The sequence below is a fragment of the Monodelphis domestica genome, chromosome X (genome assembly GCF_027887165.1).
Source record: "Monodelphis domestica isolate mMonDom1 chromosome X, mMonDom1.pri, whole genome shotgun sequence".
NCBI classification, from domain to species: domain Eukaryota; kingdom Metazoa; phylum Chordata; class Mammalia; order Didelphimorphia; family Didelphidae; genus Monodelphis; species Monodelphis domestica.
In genome coordinates, this window is record NC_077235.1 from 63,008,925 (window position 1) to 63,022,196 (window position 13,272).

Below are 13,272 nucleotides of genomic sequence, written 5' to 3' on the forward strand. Positions count from 1 at the left end.
CACGGGTTTAAGGACTGTGGCTTGTCTCTATTGATCTCTAAGCTTATTTCTGTCGCCCATGATGTTGTGTTATGGTCTTCTCACTGTCTCATGTATCTATGAAGTGGAAGGCCGGAGCTAAAGCCTGTGGGCTCGAATTATGTATTTGGTGCCTGGTTCTCTCTCTTGCCAACCCTCCCGGCTTCAGATCCTGGTTCCCCCAGAGATAAACTTCTATCTATCTTTCCTCTTGTGTGAGGGCTGCTGGCCAGTCCCTCCCGACACACAATGTATTTCTCCACCTCCCTTTTTCATCTCTGTACCCATCTATCTCTTTCTGTCTCCTTGTCTCTCTATCCCTTCTAGCTCTCTTCCTACCTCCCTATCTCTTACTGTTTCTCCCTCTCTCTCATTTGCCTGTTCGTGCCTCTCTACCTGGCTCTCCCTCCCTCCCTACCTCCCTCCCTCTCCCCTGTTTTTTGTCTCCCTTTCTCAATCTCCAACTTGGACTAGAAATCTGTATCTCTGTGTCTTTCTTCTCGTTTCCTTCATTCCTTCTCTCCCTCTCTCCCCCTTCCTTTCTCTCATTCCCTATCTCATTTCCCACCGTCTCTCTCTTTCCCTCCACTTCCATTTCTATCACAATCCGTTTTTTTCTATTTCTCTATCTCTGACCCTGTCTCTTCCTTTTTCTAACCCAATAGCTCTGCTTGTCTCATTCTTTTTCTCCTTTTTGCTGCCTATCTCTGTAAGTCTCTCCTTCCCCACTGTTTTACTTTCTTCTGACTCTCTCTTTCTCTCATTCCTGTATTTCTATTTTTTCTCTCCCAACCCTTTCTCTCTTTCTCCCTCTGTCATTTTTCTTGTTATTCCCTATTTCTCTTGCTTTTCTGTCTCCATCTCAGGCTCTCCCTCTATCTCTTCATCTTTCTGACTCTCTAGGCCTCTCTTTCTGTCCCAGCCTCTCTCTCTCCCTCGGTCTGTCTCTTTCTCTTCCTCCATCAATGCCCCTGTCAATGTAGTTATCTCTCAACCTCCCTTTCTCCTCTCTGTACCAATCTCTCTTCCTATCTCTCCCTATCTCCTTTACTCCAACTGTCTCACCTTGCCTCCTGACTTTCTGCCTCCTCTCTGTCTCCCTCCTTCTCTGTCTTTCTTCTACATCTTTGTTTTTCTTCTCCCTTTTTGTGTCTCTGACTTTCTCTGCCTCAATGTTTCTCTCCTCTCTCTCTCTTCCCATCTTTAACTATCTTTCTCTTCTTTGTTTCCGGGCTTCCATTTTTCTCCCTCACCTTTTTCTCATTCCTTTCCTTGTCTCCTCCTTTTCTTCTTCCTTTTCCTCTACCCTCTGTTTTCCCTCTCTACCACTGCCCTCTTTATCTCTCACCCTTGTCTCATCTTCTTCTATGTCCTTCCTCTTCCCCCACTTTTTGTACCTTTCTGACTTCTCCCCTTTCACCTCACCCTTTCCTCTCTATGCCTCCATCCTCTACTGACCTTTTTCCCTCTCTTGACCTTCCCTTTATCCTCCTATCCCTTCCCTCTATTTCTAACCTTATATTTCTCTCCTTCAATTTTCTACTCCTTTCTCTTGCCTTTCCTCTCCCTCTTTCCCTCCCTTTTCCAGTCTGACCTTCTCATGCTCTCTTCATTACAGTCCTTCATTACTTCTTCCCTTCCTTGTCCCCACTTCTTTTCACTACTTCTACCTTTCACTGCTTTTTTCTTACATTTTATATCCCTTCTCTGTCACTCATTTTCTCCCCTGATTTTTTCTCCTTCCCAGTTTACCAAAGAGTCTAATGAGGAACACAGTGCAGTATTTACAAAGTTAGAGGGGAACAACAATCCCAAATAAATGATCTGAAAAGGAAAGAAATCACAAGCTTCTCATTGGATACAGAAAATACTGAAAACAAAACCTACAAGGTGGCTTGAAAAAACATTGGCACCACAATGAGCATGACCAGAGTGCTGGCAAACTCGAATAATTTCTGCACACCTTTCCCCTCTGATCTCCATCCCTCTCCATTTCTTCCTCTGCTCAACCTCTTCTTCTGTGACTCGCTCCCTCTCCTACCCTCGGTCTCCTCCAATCTGCTCTCCCTCCCTCTATCCCTTACTCTCTTCTCACCCTCATTCATTGTCCCTTTTCCCTGTCTGTATACTCCTTTCTTTCTCTATCCCTTCTTTATCCATCCTTCTCTCTCGAGCCCTCTCTCCTTTTTCCTCCTTTAATGGTCTCCTTTAATGGCCCGTTCCCCACCACCCCACCCCCACCCCCGCTCCCCTCCTTAGCTCACTCTTATCCTTCTTTTCCTACTCTGTTCACAGTCTAGGCGTCTTCTTCCCTCTAGTCTTCTCCATCATTGCTATTTTCGTCCCCCCCCCCCACCCTTTTCTTCTCCTCCCGACATTATCTCCCTTGATCTAGAACTACCTTTCCCATCTTTCCTTCCATGCTGACATTTTTCTCCCCACCCCCTCCTCTCCATTCCTTTCTGGTTCTCTCCCCTCTTTCTCCCTCTTCCCCCATTCCCTTCTCATTCTCTCTCCTCCCCCTTCTCTTCTCTATCTTTCCTCCTCTCCTCCATGCTCCCTCTCTCCTTACTTCTGCACCCTCTCTCTTTCCTTCCCTCTCTCTACCACCTTTGCTCCCCTTTTCTTCTCTCCCGGTTCCCCCTGTCTCTCCTCTGTGGGCCACCTTTCTTCTTTCTCCCATTCCACCTTTCTCCCTCTACCTTCTTTCAGCTCCTTCTTTCCTAGATTCTTTCCCTTCTCTTCTCTTATTTTCTCCCCTTCTCACGCTATTTTCTTCCCAGGTTACAGAAGAGTCTAAGGAGGAGCCCTCTACTCTATTTACAGTCGTACAGGAGAAGACCAAATGCACATAAATGATCTGGAAAAGGAAAGCAATCACCAGTGTCTCTTAGTATGGGAAAAGGCTGAAAACCACCTCACAATACACTGGGTTGCTTGAAACAACATTGGCTCCCCGCCCCCACCTCCCCCCCAGTATCACCGCCTTCACAGCATTTTCCTCACTGGAGCAAACACAAATCCATCCACAGATATTCTCTTTAACACACACTAGCCTCCAAGATAAATTTACATCAGGTATCCTGGTGAAATTATGAGATGAAAAGGCATTAAAAGGTTCAAGTCAGCAAAATCAAATACATGTCACTCAGGAAAAGAACCAAGAAAGGAAGTGGGGGCTCAGTGATATAGTCTCACAAAAGATGGTCAGTGAAAACTACAGAGTCTTTCTGGAAGGCTCAGAAAGATTTACCCCAGAAGTCGGAGAGCTCTGTCTCTCTGTCTCCTCCTGCTTCCCCATGTCTATCTCCTTTTCTGTCGCTCTCTCCCTCTGCCATATTTTTACCTCTACTTCTCGCCCTTCCCTGTCTGGGTTCATATGTGTCTCCCTTCCTCACTCTCTCTTTCTGACTCTGTGTCTCTCTGAGTCTCTTTCCTTCTGTCCACTCTTTTCTCTCTAACTCTGTCCTACTCTCCATATCCTCCTGTCTATCTCTTTCTCTCTCTCTCTCTCTGGTGCTCTCACACTTTCCCTTCCTCTGCCCCTGTCTCTTTGTTTCTACTTCTCCCCCTGCTAACTTTCACTCCTTGTACTGTTTCTCTCCATTCCTCTCGATCTCTGATTCTCTGTCTCTATCCCTTTCCCCTCTCACCATGATTCAGTCTCTCCCTGTTTCTCCCTCCTTCTCAGCTCTCCTTCTCCGTGTGTGTGTGTTCCTGTGTCTATATTTCTCTCTGCCACTGTGTCTTTGAGCTGCTCCCTCTTTCTCCTTCACTCTCAATTTGTCTCAAGTCCTATCTCTCCCTCTATCTCTCATCTTTCTCTCTGTCTATGTTCCTCTAGCTCTATCTGTCTCGTTCCGTTTTTTTTTTTTTTTACCCTGTCTCTCCCTAGGTCTCAAATCCCTATCAGGCTTTCTGTTCATCCTTTCTAATCTCCCTCCTTCTTCCCTCCCTCACGCTATTTCTGAGGCTTCCTCACTCCCTCATATATATTTATTCATTTCTCTGCTCCTACCCCTCTTTCAACTGTCTCTCTCTATGACATGCGTTCTTTCTTTCTTTGACTCATTCTCTTCAACTCTATTCTTCCCCTTCTTTCTGTCTCCCTCTCTGTCTTTCTGTTTCTCTTCCTCTCCATCTTTGCCTCTCTTTCTTTTGACCTACCTCTCTCTGACTCTCTCGATGTCTCTGATGCTGCCTCTGTCTCTCACTCCCCAAACCTTCTCTCTTCCTGTCTTTGTGTTTCCCTCTCATTCTGGATGGAATCTTACCTTGTCTTTCAAATCTCTCTCATTCTCTCTTTCTCTCATTATTTCTCTCTCATTCGTTCTCTCTCATTCATTCTTTCTCTCTGTCTCTCTCTCTGTCTCTCTCTCTCTCTTTCTCTCTGTCTCTCTCTCTCTCTTTCTCTCTGTCTCTCTCTCTGTCTCTGTCTCTCCTCTCTCTGTCTGTCTCTCTGTCTCTCTCTCTGTCTCTGTCTCTCTCTCTCTGTCTGTCTCTCTGTCTCTCTCTCTGTCTCTCTCTCTCTCTCTCTTCTCTGTCTCTCTCTCTTGTCTCTCTCTCTGTCTCTCTCTCTCTCTCTCTCTCTCTCTCTCTCTCTCTCTCTCTCTATCTCTCTCTCTCTCTCTCTCTCTCTCTCTCTCTCTCTCTCTCTCTCTCCCTCTCTCTCCCCCTTCTCCTCCCCCCCATTCTGTTTTCTGGCTCTCCTCCTCTGTTTTCTGGTCTTTGTGCGTCTCTTCGATTTCTGTCTTTCTCCTTTCCCCACCCCCGCTCCCACATTATTTTATTGATGGATGGGTTTGGGGGGAAGATTTCCCCAATGTGACAGTGTTCCTATTCTCCCTAGGAGCTCATCAACAATTCCACTGGTTTAAGCATGTCCTATTATTCAAAATTGTGGCTTTTTTTCCCTTCTGCCTCAGTCTCCTCCTCTGTTTCTTAGCCTCTCTGTCTGTCGATATATTTCCTCTCTTTCTCTGGGCTGCTCCAACTCTCAGTCCATTTCTATGTCCCTCTTATTCCATCTGTTTATCTCTCCATCATCTCCTCTCCTTTCTCCCTGACTCTGATGCTTCCCCTCTCTCTCTCCCCCAAGCTTGTCTGTCTGCCTCTTTCCCTGTCTCTATCTTTCACTCCCTCTTTCTTTCCCTCACCGTTTCTCTGTCTCTCTCTTCCCCCTCCCTCTTTATCTTTGTCTGTCACCATTCTTTTCAATTTCTCTCTCTCTCCCACCCTCAATCTCTTCCTCTTTCCTTGCCTCTCTTCTCCTCTGCCCCATCTCTCTTTAACTGTTTCTTTCCTTCAGCCACTCTCTCTCTCTGTCTGTCTGTCTGTTTCTCTTCCATCTCTCTCTTTCTATATGTATCTTGTCCCTCAGTCTCTGTCTTTCATCTTTCTATAACTCTGCCTCTCTCCCTCAGATTCTCTTTCCCTGAGTCTATCCTTTCTCTGTTGTTCTCTCTCTCTCCTCTGTCCCCAGTTGTCTTTCTGTCTCTGACTCCCTTTCTCTTTTGTGAATCTCTTTTTCTGCCTGTCTTTCTCCTTCTTGCTATCCCCCCTTCTCTCTCTCATTCCCTGCCTTTATTTCTCTCTCTCCCCTGTCTTCTTTCCATCTCACTCACTCTTTCTGTCTCCCTCTCTTTTTCCCTCTCTCATTCTTCCCTCCTCGGGGTAGGGGGTGTCTCTTTCTATGGACCTGACTTTTTGTCTCTCCCATCCCCTCCGTTCTCCAGGTACTGTTCTTACCCTTTCTGGGCCTCCCTCCGTCTGTTTCCCTCTTTTGTCACTTTTGCTCTCTTTCTCCCACTCTCACGTGTCCTCTTCTGCCTCTGCATCACTATAGATTTGATTGCTACCCTTTCTCTTTCTCTCTGTCTCTATGTCTGTCTGTATCTCTACCTCTGTCTCTCTCTGATTCTCTTTGCCTCTGCCACCCCTTCTTTCTCTCTCTGTCTCTCTTTCACTTTAACTGCCTTTCCCTCCTCTCTTTCCATCCTCCCATTTGCTCCCCCCTCCTCTCCATCCCTTATCTGTCCATCCCTTTCTGATTCTCTCCTCCTTTTCTCCTTCTTCACCGCTTGCATTCTCCATTTCTGTCTCCCCTCCTTCTTGGAAGTTTCTCCCTCCCCTTCTTTCTCTACCCTTCTGACTCTTCCCCCTATTACCCCTTTCCTCTCTCCCTAGCCCCTATGCTCCCCTTTCCTTCTTTAACTGTCTCCCCACTATCACTCCTCTCTTTGCTCCCCTTCATTCTTTCTTCCCTTCCTCCTTTCCCCCCTTCTTGTCTTCCTCCCTGTGCCTCTCTTATTCTCCCTCTCCCTCCCTTACATCTCTTCATTTCTGCCCCTCTCAACATATTTCTCTCCATCCCATTTTTCAAGAGAGGAACACAAAATGATCTGAAAAAGGAAAGAAATCACCAGTGTCTCCTCAGAGTGGGGGAAATGCTGAAAACCACCTCACAATATACCGGGTTGCTTGAACCAACATTGGCTCCCCGCCCCCACCTGCCCCCAGTATGACCACCTTCACCCAGCATTTTCCTCACAGGAGCAAAGAAGAATCTATCCACAGACAGTCTCCACAAAGCAAACTGGTCTTCATTACATGCGGTTTTAGAGAGAAATGAGAAGGTGAAAAGTTATTAAAAGCTGCAGATCAACAAAATCATGCACATAATGCTCAGGAAAAGAACCACGAAGGGCAGTGGGGCTCACAGAGATACAGTCTCCCAAAAGATGGTTGCTGACAAATAGAAAGTCCGTTTGGAAGGGGGCAGAAACATTTACCTCAGAAGCTAGAGCAGAGGGAGTCCATTTCTCTCCGGGGAACACACAAACAAACAAACAGGAACCGCCTACCTAGCAACTCAAACCAAAGATTCTGAATGGACAAACGGCCATGCCAGTATTCCATAACCCGGACCAATCCAATGCCCGATCCGGAGGGGGGGGGGGGCGGGACACCATGCAGGGGTCCCTGCAGGTCTCAGAGAACTGGCATGGGACATCCATCCTGAGAAGCCGAGGCTCAAAAAGGAAAAGTTGTTGACAATTGGCCAGTGCCCAGAGTGCTGGCAAACTCGAAGATCTTCTCCACACCTTTCCCCTCTGTTCTGCCTCCCTCCCGCTCTCCCTTTCTGCCTGGCTCGCCCTCTTCTTCTGTGACTCGCTCCCTCTCCTACCCTTGGGTCTCCTCGCATCTGCTCTCCTCCCCTCCCTGTATCCCTTACTCTCTTCTCACCCTCATTCATTGTCCCTTTTCCCTGTCTGTATACTCCTTTCTTTCTCTATCCCTTCTTTATCCATCCCTTCTCTCTCGAGCCCTCTCTCCTTTTTCCTCCTTTAATGGTCTCCTTTAATGGCCCGTTCCCCCCTCACACCCCACCCCCACCCCCCGCTCCCCTCCTTAGCTCACTCTTATCCTTCTTTTCCTACTCTGTTCACAGTCTAGGCGTCTTCTTCCCTCTAGTCTTCTCCATTATTGCTATTTTCGTCCCCCCCCCCACCCTTTTCTTCTCCTCCCGGCATTATCTCCCTTGATCTAGAACTACCCTTTCCCGTCTTTCCTTCCATGCTGACATTTTTCTCGCCCATCCCCTCCTCTCCATCCCTTTCTGGTTCTCTCCCCCTCTTTCTCCTCTTCCCCCATTCCCTTCTCATTCTCTCTCCTCGCCCCCTTCTCTTCTCTATCTTTCCTCCTCTCCTCCATGCTCCCCTCTCTCCTTACTTCTGCACCCTCTCTCTTTCCTTCCCTCTCTCTACCACCTTTGCTCCCCTTTTCTTCTCTCCCGGTTCCCCCTGTCTCTCCTCTGTGGGCCACCTTTCTTCTTTCTCCCCATTCCACCTTTCTCCCTCTACCTTCTTTCCGCTCCTTCTTTCCTAGATTCTTTCCCTTCTCTGTCTCTTATTTTCTCCCCCTCTCACGCTATTTTCTTCCCAGGTTACAGAAGAGTCTAAGGAGGAGCCCCTCTACTCTATTTACAGTCGTACATGAGAAGACCAAATGCACATAAATGATCTGGAAAAGGATAGCAATCACCAGTGTCTCTTCGTATGGGAAAAGGCTGAAAACCACCTCACAATACACTGGGTTGCTTGAAACAACATTGGCTCCCCGCCCCCCACCTCCCCCCAGTATCACCGCCTGCACAGCATTTTCCTCACTGGAGCAAACACAAATCCATCCACAGATATTCTCTTTAACACACACTAGCCTCCAAGATAAATTTACATCAGGTATCCTGGTGAAATTATGAGATGAAAAAGGCATTAAAAGGTTCAAGTCAGCAAAATCAAATACATGTCACTCAGGAAAAGAACCAAGAAAGGAAGTGGGGCTCAGTGATATAGTCTCACAAAAGATGGTCAGTGAAAACTACAGAGTCTTTCTGGAAGGCTCAGAAAGATTTACCCCAGAAGTCGGAGAGCTCTGTCTCTCTGTCTCCTCCTGCTTCCCCATGTCTATCTCCTTTTCTGTCGCTCTCTCCCCTCTGCCATATTTTTACCTCTACTTCTCGCCCCTTCCCTGTCTGGGTTCATATGTGTCTCCCTTCCTCACTCTCTCTTTCTGACTCTGTGTCTCTCTGAGTCTCTTTCCTTCTGTCCACTCTTTTCTCTCTAACTCTGTCCTACTCTCCATATCCTCCTGTCTATCTCTTTCTCTCTCTCTCTCTCTGGGGCTCTCACACTTTCCCTTCCTCTGCCCCTGTCTCTTTGTTTCTACTTCTCCCCCTGCTAACTTTCACTCCCTGTACTGTTTCTCTCCATTCCTCTCGATCTCTGATTCTCTGTCTCTATCCCTTTCCCTCTCACCATGATTCAGTCTCTCCCTGTTTCTCCCTCCTTCTCAGCTCTCCTTCTCCGTGTGTGTGTGTTCCTGTGTCTATATTTCTCTCTGCCACTGTGTCTTTGAGCTGCTCCCTCTTTCTCCTTCACTCTCAATTTGTCTCAAGTCCTATCTCTCCCTCTATCTCTCATCTTTCTCTCTGTCTATGTTCCTCTAGCTCTATCTGTCTCGTTCCATTTTTTTTTTTTACCCTGTCTCTCCCTAGGTCTCAAATCCCTATCAGGCTTTCTGTTCATCCTTTCTAATCTCCCTCCTTCTTCGCTCCCTCACGCTATTTCTGAGGCTTCCTCACTCCCTCATATATATTTATTCATTTCTCTGCTCCTACCCCTCTTTTCAACTGTCTCTCTCTATGACATGCGTTCTTTCTTGCTTTGACTCATTCTCTTCATCTCTATTCTTCCCCTTCTTTCTGTCTCCCTCTCTGTCTTTCTGTTTCTCTTCCTCTCCATCTTTGCCTCTCTTTCTTTTGACCTACCTCTCTCTGACTCTCTCGATGTCTCTGATGCTGCCTCTGTCTCTCACTCCCCAAACCTTCTCTCTTCCTGTCTTTGTGTTTCCCTCTCATTCTGGATGGAATCTTACCTTGTCTTTCAAATCTCTCTCATTCTCTTTTTCCTCTCATTCTTTCTCTCTCATTTGTTCTCTCTTATTCATTCTTTCTCTCTGTCTCTCTCTCTGTCTCTCTGTCTCTCTGTCTGTCTCTCTGTCTGTCTCTCTGTCTGTCTCTCTTTCTCTCTCTCTCTCTCTCTCTCTCTCTCTCTCTCTCTCTCTCCCTCTCTCTCTCTCTCTCTCTCCTCTCTCTCTCTCTCTCTCTCTCTCTCTCTCTCTCTCTCTCTCTCTCTCTCTCTCTCTCTCTCTCTCTCTCTCTCTCTCTCTCTCTCTCTCTCTCCTTCTCCTCCCCCCCCATTCTGTTTTCTGGGTCTCCTCCTCTGTTTTCTGGTCTGTCTGCGTCTCTTAGCTTTCTGTCTTTCTCCTTTCCCCCACCCCGCTCCCACATTATTTTATTGATGGATGGGTTTGGGGGGAAGATTTCCCCAATGTGACAGTGTTCCTATTCTCCCTAGGAGCTCATCAGCAATTCCACTGGTTTAAGCATGTCCTATTATTCAAAATTGTGGCTTTTTTTCCCTTCTGCCTCAGTCTCCTCCTCTGTTTCTTAGCCTCTCTGTCTGTCGATATATTTCCTCTCTTTCTCTGGGCTGCTCCAGACTCTCAGTCATTTCTATGTCCCTCTTATTCCATCTGTTTATCTCTCCATCATCTCCTCGTCCTTTCTCCCTGACTCTGATGCTTCCCCTCTCTCTCCCCCAAGCTTGTCTGTCTGCCTCTTTCCCTGTCTCTATCTTTCACTCCCTCTTTCTTTCCCTCACCGTTTCTCTGTCTCTCTCTTCCCCTCCCTCTTTATCTTTGTCTGTCACCATTCTTTTCAATTTCTCTCTCTCTCCCACCCTCAATCTCTTCCTCTTTCCTTGCCTCTCTTCTCCTCTGCCCCATCTCTCTTTAACTGTTTCTTTCCTTCAGCCACTCTCTCTCTCTGTCTGTCTGTCTGTTTCTCTTCCATCTCTCTCTTTCTATATGTATCTTCTCCCTCAGTCTCTGTCTTTCATCTTTCTATAACTCTGCCTCTCTCCCTCAGATTCTCTTTCCCTGAGTCTATCCTTTCTCTGTTGTTCTCTCGTCTCCCTCTGTCCCCAGTTGTCTTTCTGTCTCTGACTCCCTTTCTCTTTTGTGAATCTCTTTTTCTGCCTGTCTTTCTCCTTCTTGCTATCCCCCCCTTCTCTCTCTCATTCCCTGCCTTTATTTCTCTCTCTCCCCTGTCTTCTTTCCATCTCACTCACTCTTTCTGTCTCCCTCTCTTTTTCCCTCTCTCATTCTTCCCTCCTCGGTGTAGGGTGTCTCTTTCTATGGACCTGACTTTTTGTCTCTCCATCCCCTCAGTTCTCCAGGTACTGTTCTTACTCTTTCTGGGCCTCCCTCCGTCTGTTTCCCTCTTTTGTCACTTTTGCTCTCTTTCTCCCACTCTCACGTGTCCTCTCTGCCTCTGCATCACTATAGATTTGATTGCTACCCTTTCTCTTTCTCTCTGTCTCTATGTCTGTCTGTATCTCTACCTCTGTCTCTCTCTGATTCTCTTTGCCTCTGCCACCCCTTCTTTCTCTCTCTGTCTCTCTTTCACTTTAACTGCCTTTCCCTCCTCTCTTTCCATCCTCCCATTTGCTCCCCCTCCTCTCCATCCCTTATCTGTCCATCCCTTTCTGATTCTCTCCTCCTTTTCTCCTTCTTCACCCCTTGCATTCTCCATTTCTGTCTCCCCTCCTTCTTGGAAGTTCTCCCTCCCCTTCTTTCTCTACCCTTCTGACTCTTCCCCCTATTACCCTTTCCTCTCTCCCTAGCCCCTATGCTCCCCTTTCCTTCTTTAACTGTCTCCCCACCATCACTCCTCTCTTTGCTCCCCTTCATTCTTTCTTCCCTTCCTCCTTTCTCCCCGTCTTGTCTTCCTCCCTGTGCCTCTCTTAATCTCCCTCTCCCTCCCTTACATCTCTTCATTTCTGCCCCTCTCAACATATTTCTCTCCATCCCATTTTTCAAGAGAGGAACATAAAATGATCTGAAAAAGGAAAGAAATCACCAGTGTCTCCTCAGAGTGGGGGAAATGCTGAAAACCACCTCACAATACACCGGGTTGCTTGAACCAACATTGGCTCCCCGCCCCCACCTCCCCCCAGTATGACCATCTTCACCCAGCATTTTCCTCACAGGAGCAAAGAAGAATCTATCCACAGACAGTCTCCACAAAGCAAACTGGTCTTCATTACATGCGGTTTTAGAGAGAAATGAGAAGGTGAAAAGTTATTAAAAGCTGCAGATCAACAAAATCATGCACATAATGCTCAGGAAAAGAACCACGAAGGGCAGTGGGGCTCACAGAGATACAGTCTCACAAAAGATGGTTGCTGACAAATAGAAAGTCCGTTTGGAAGGGGCAGAAACATTTACCTCAGAAGCTAGAGCAGAGGGAGTCCATTTCTCTCCGGGGAACACACAAACAAACAAACAGGAACCGCCTACCTAGCAACTCAAACCAAAGATTCTGAATGGACAACGGCCATGCCAGTATTCCATAACCCGGACCAATCCAATGCCCGACCCGGAGGGGGGCGGGGGGGGACACCATGCAGGGGTTGCTGCAGGTCTCAGAGAACTGGCATGGGACATCCATCCTGAGAAGCCGAGGCTCAAAAAGGAAAAGTTGTTGACAATTGGCCAGTGCCCAGAGTGCTGGCAAACTCGAAGATCTTCTCCACACCTTTCCCCTCTGTTCTGCCTCCCTCCCGCTCTCCCTTTCTGCCTGGGCTCGCCCTCTTCTTCTGTGACTTGCTCCCTCTCCTACCCTTGGTCTCCTCGCATCTGCTCTCCTTCCCTCCCTGTATCCCTTACTCTCTTCTCACCCTCATTCATTGTCCCTTTTCCCTGTCTGTATACTCCTTTCTTTCTCTATCCCTTCTTTATCCATCCTTCTCTCTCGAGCCCTCTCTCCTTTTTCCTCCTTTAATGGTCTCCTTTAATGGCCCGTTCCCCCTCACCCCACCCCCACCCCCGCTCCCCTCCTTAGCTCACTCTTATCCTTCTTTTCCTACTCTGTTCACAGTCTAGGCGTCTTCTTCCCTCTAGTCTTCTCCATCATTGCTATTTTCGTCCCCCCCCCCCACCCTTTTCTTCTCCTCCCGGCATTATCTCCCTTGATCTAGAACTACCTTTCCCGTCTTTCCTTCCATGCTGACATTTTTCTCCCCACCCCCCTCCTCTCCATCCCTTTCTGGTTCTCTCCCCTCTTTCTCCCTCTTCCCCCATTCCCTTCTCATTCTCTCTCCTCGCCCCTTCTCTTCTCTATCTTTCCTCCTCTCCTCCATGCTCCCTCTCTCCTTACTTCTGCACCCTCTCTCTTTCCTTCCCTCTCTCTACCACCTTTGCTCCCCTTTTCTTCTCTCCCGATTCCCCTGTCTCTCCTCTGTGGGCCACCTTTCTTCTTTCTCCCATTCCACCTTTCTCCCTCTACCTTCTTTCCGCTCCTTCTTTCCTAGATTCTTTCCCTTCTCTGTCTCTTATTTTCTCCCCCTCTCACGCTATTTTCTTCCCAGGTTACAGAAGAGTCTAAGGAGGAGCCCTCTACTCTATTTACAGTCGTACAGGAGAAGACCAAATGCACATAAATGATCTGGAAAAGGAAAGCAATCACCAGTGTCTCCTGGTATGGGAAAAAGGCTGAAAACCACCTCACAATACACTGGGTTGCTTGAAACAACATTTCCTTCCCTCTGCCCCCCACCCCCCTCTTTCCACTCTTCCTCCCCACTGGCCAGTTGGACTGCCTTCACCCAGGATTTTCCTCACTGGTGCAAA

General features: G+C 47.6%; 1 protein-coding gene across 2 annotated transcripts in view; it reads right to left on the reverse strand.

Moving 5' to 3' along the window:
- Nucleotides 1-12,424, reverse strand: part of LOC103097941 (transcriptional regulator ATRX-like) — a 59,158-nt gene extending 46,734 nt beyond the window's left edge. The window contains exon 1 of one of the 2 annotated variants that reach the window (XM_056809641.1): nt 11,869-12,424. The gene's annotated coding sequence lies outside the window, so the exon portion shown is untranslated. Of the gene's footprint in view, nt 1-6,809; nt 6,900-11,868 lie in introns of those variants that run through there. The other variant, XM_056809640.1, reaches the window with a different exon arrangement.
- Nucleotides 12,425-13,272: the final 848 nt, after the last annotated feature.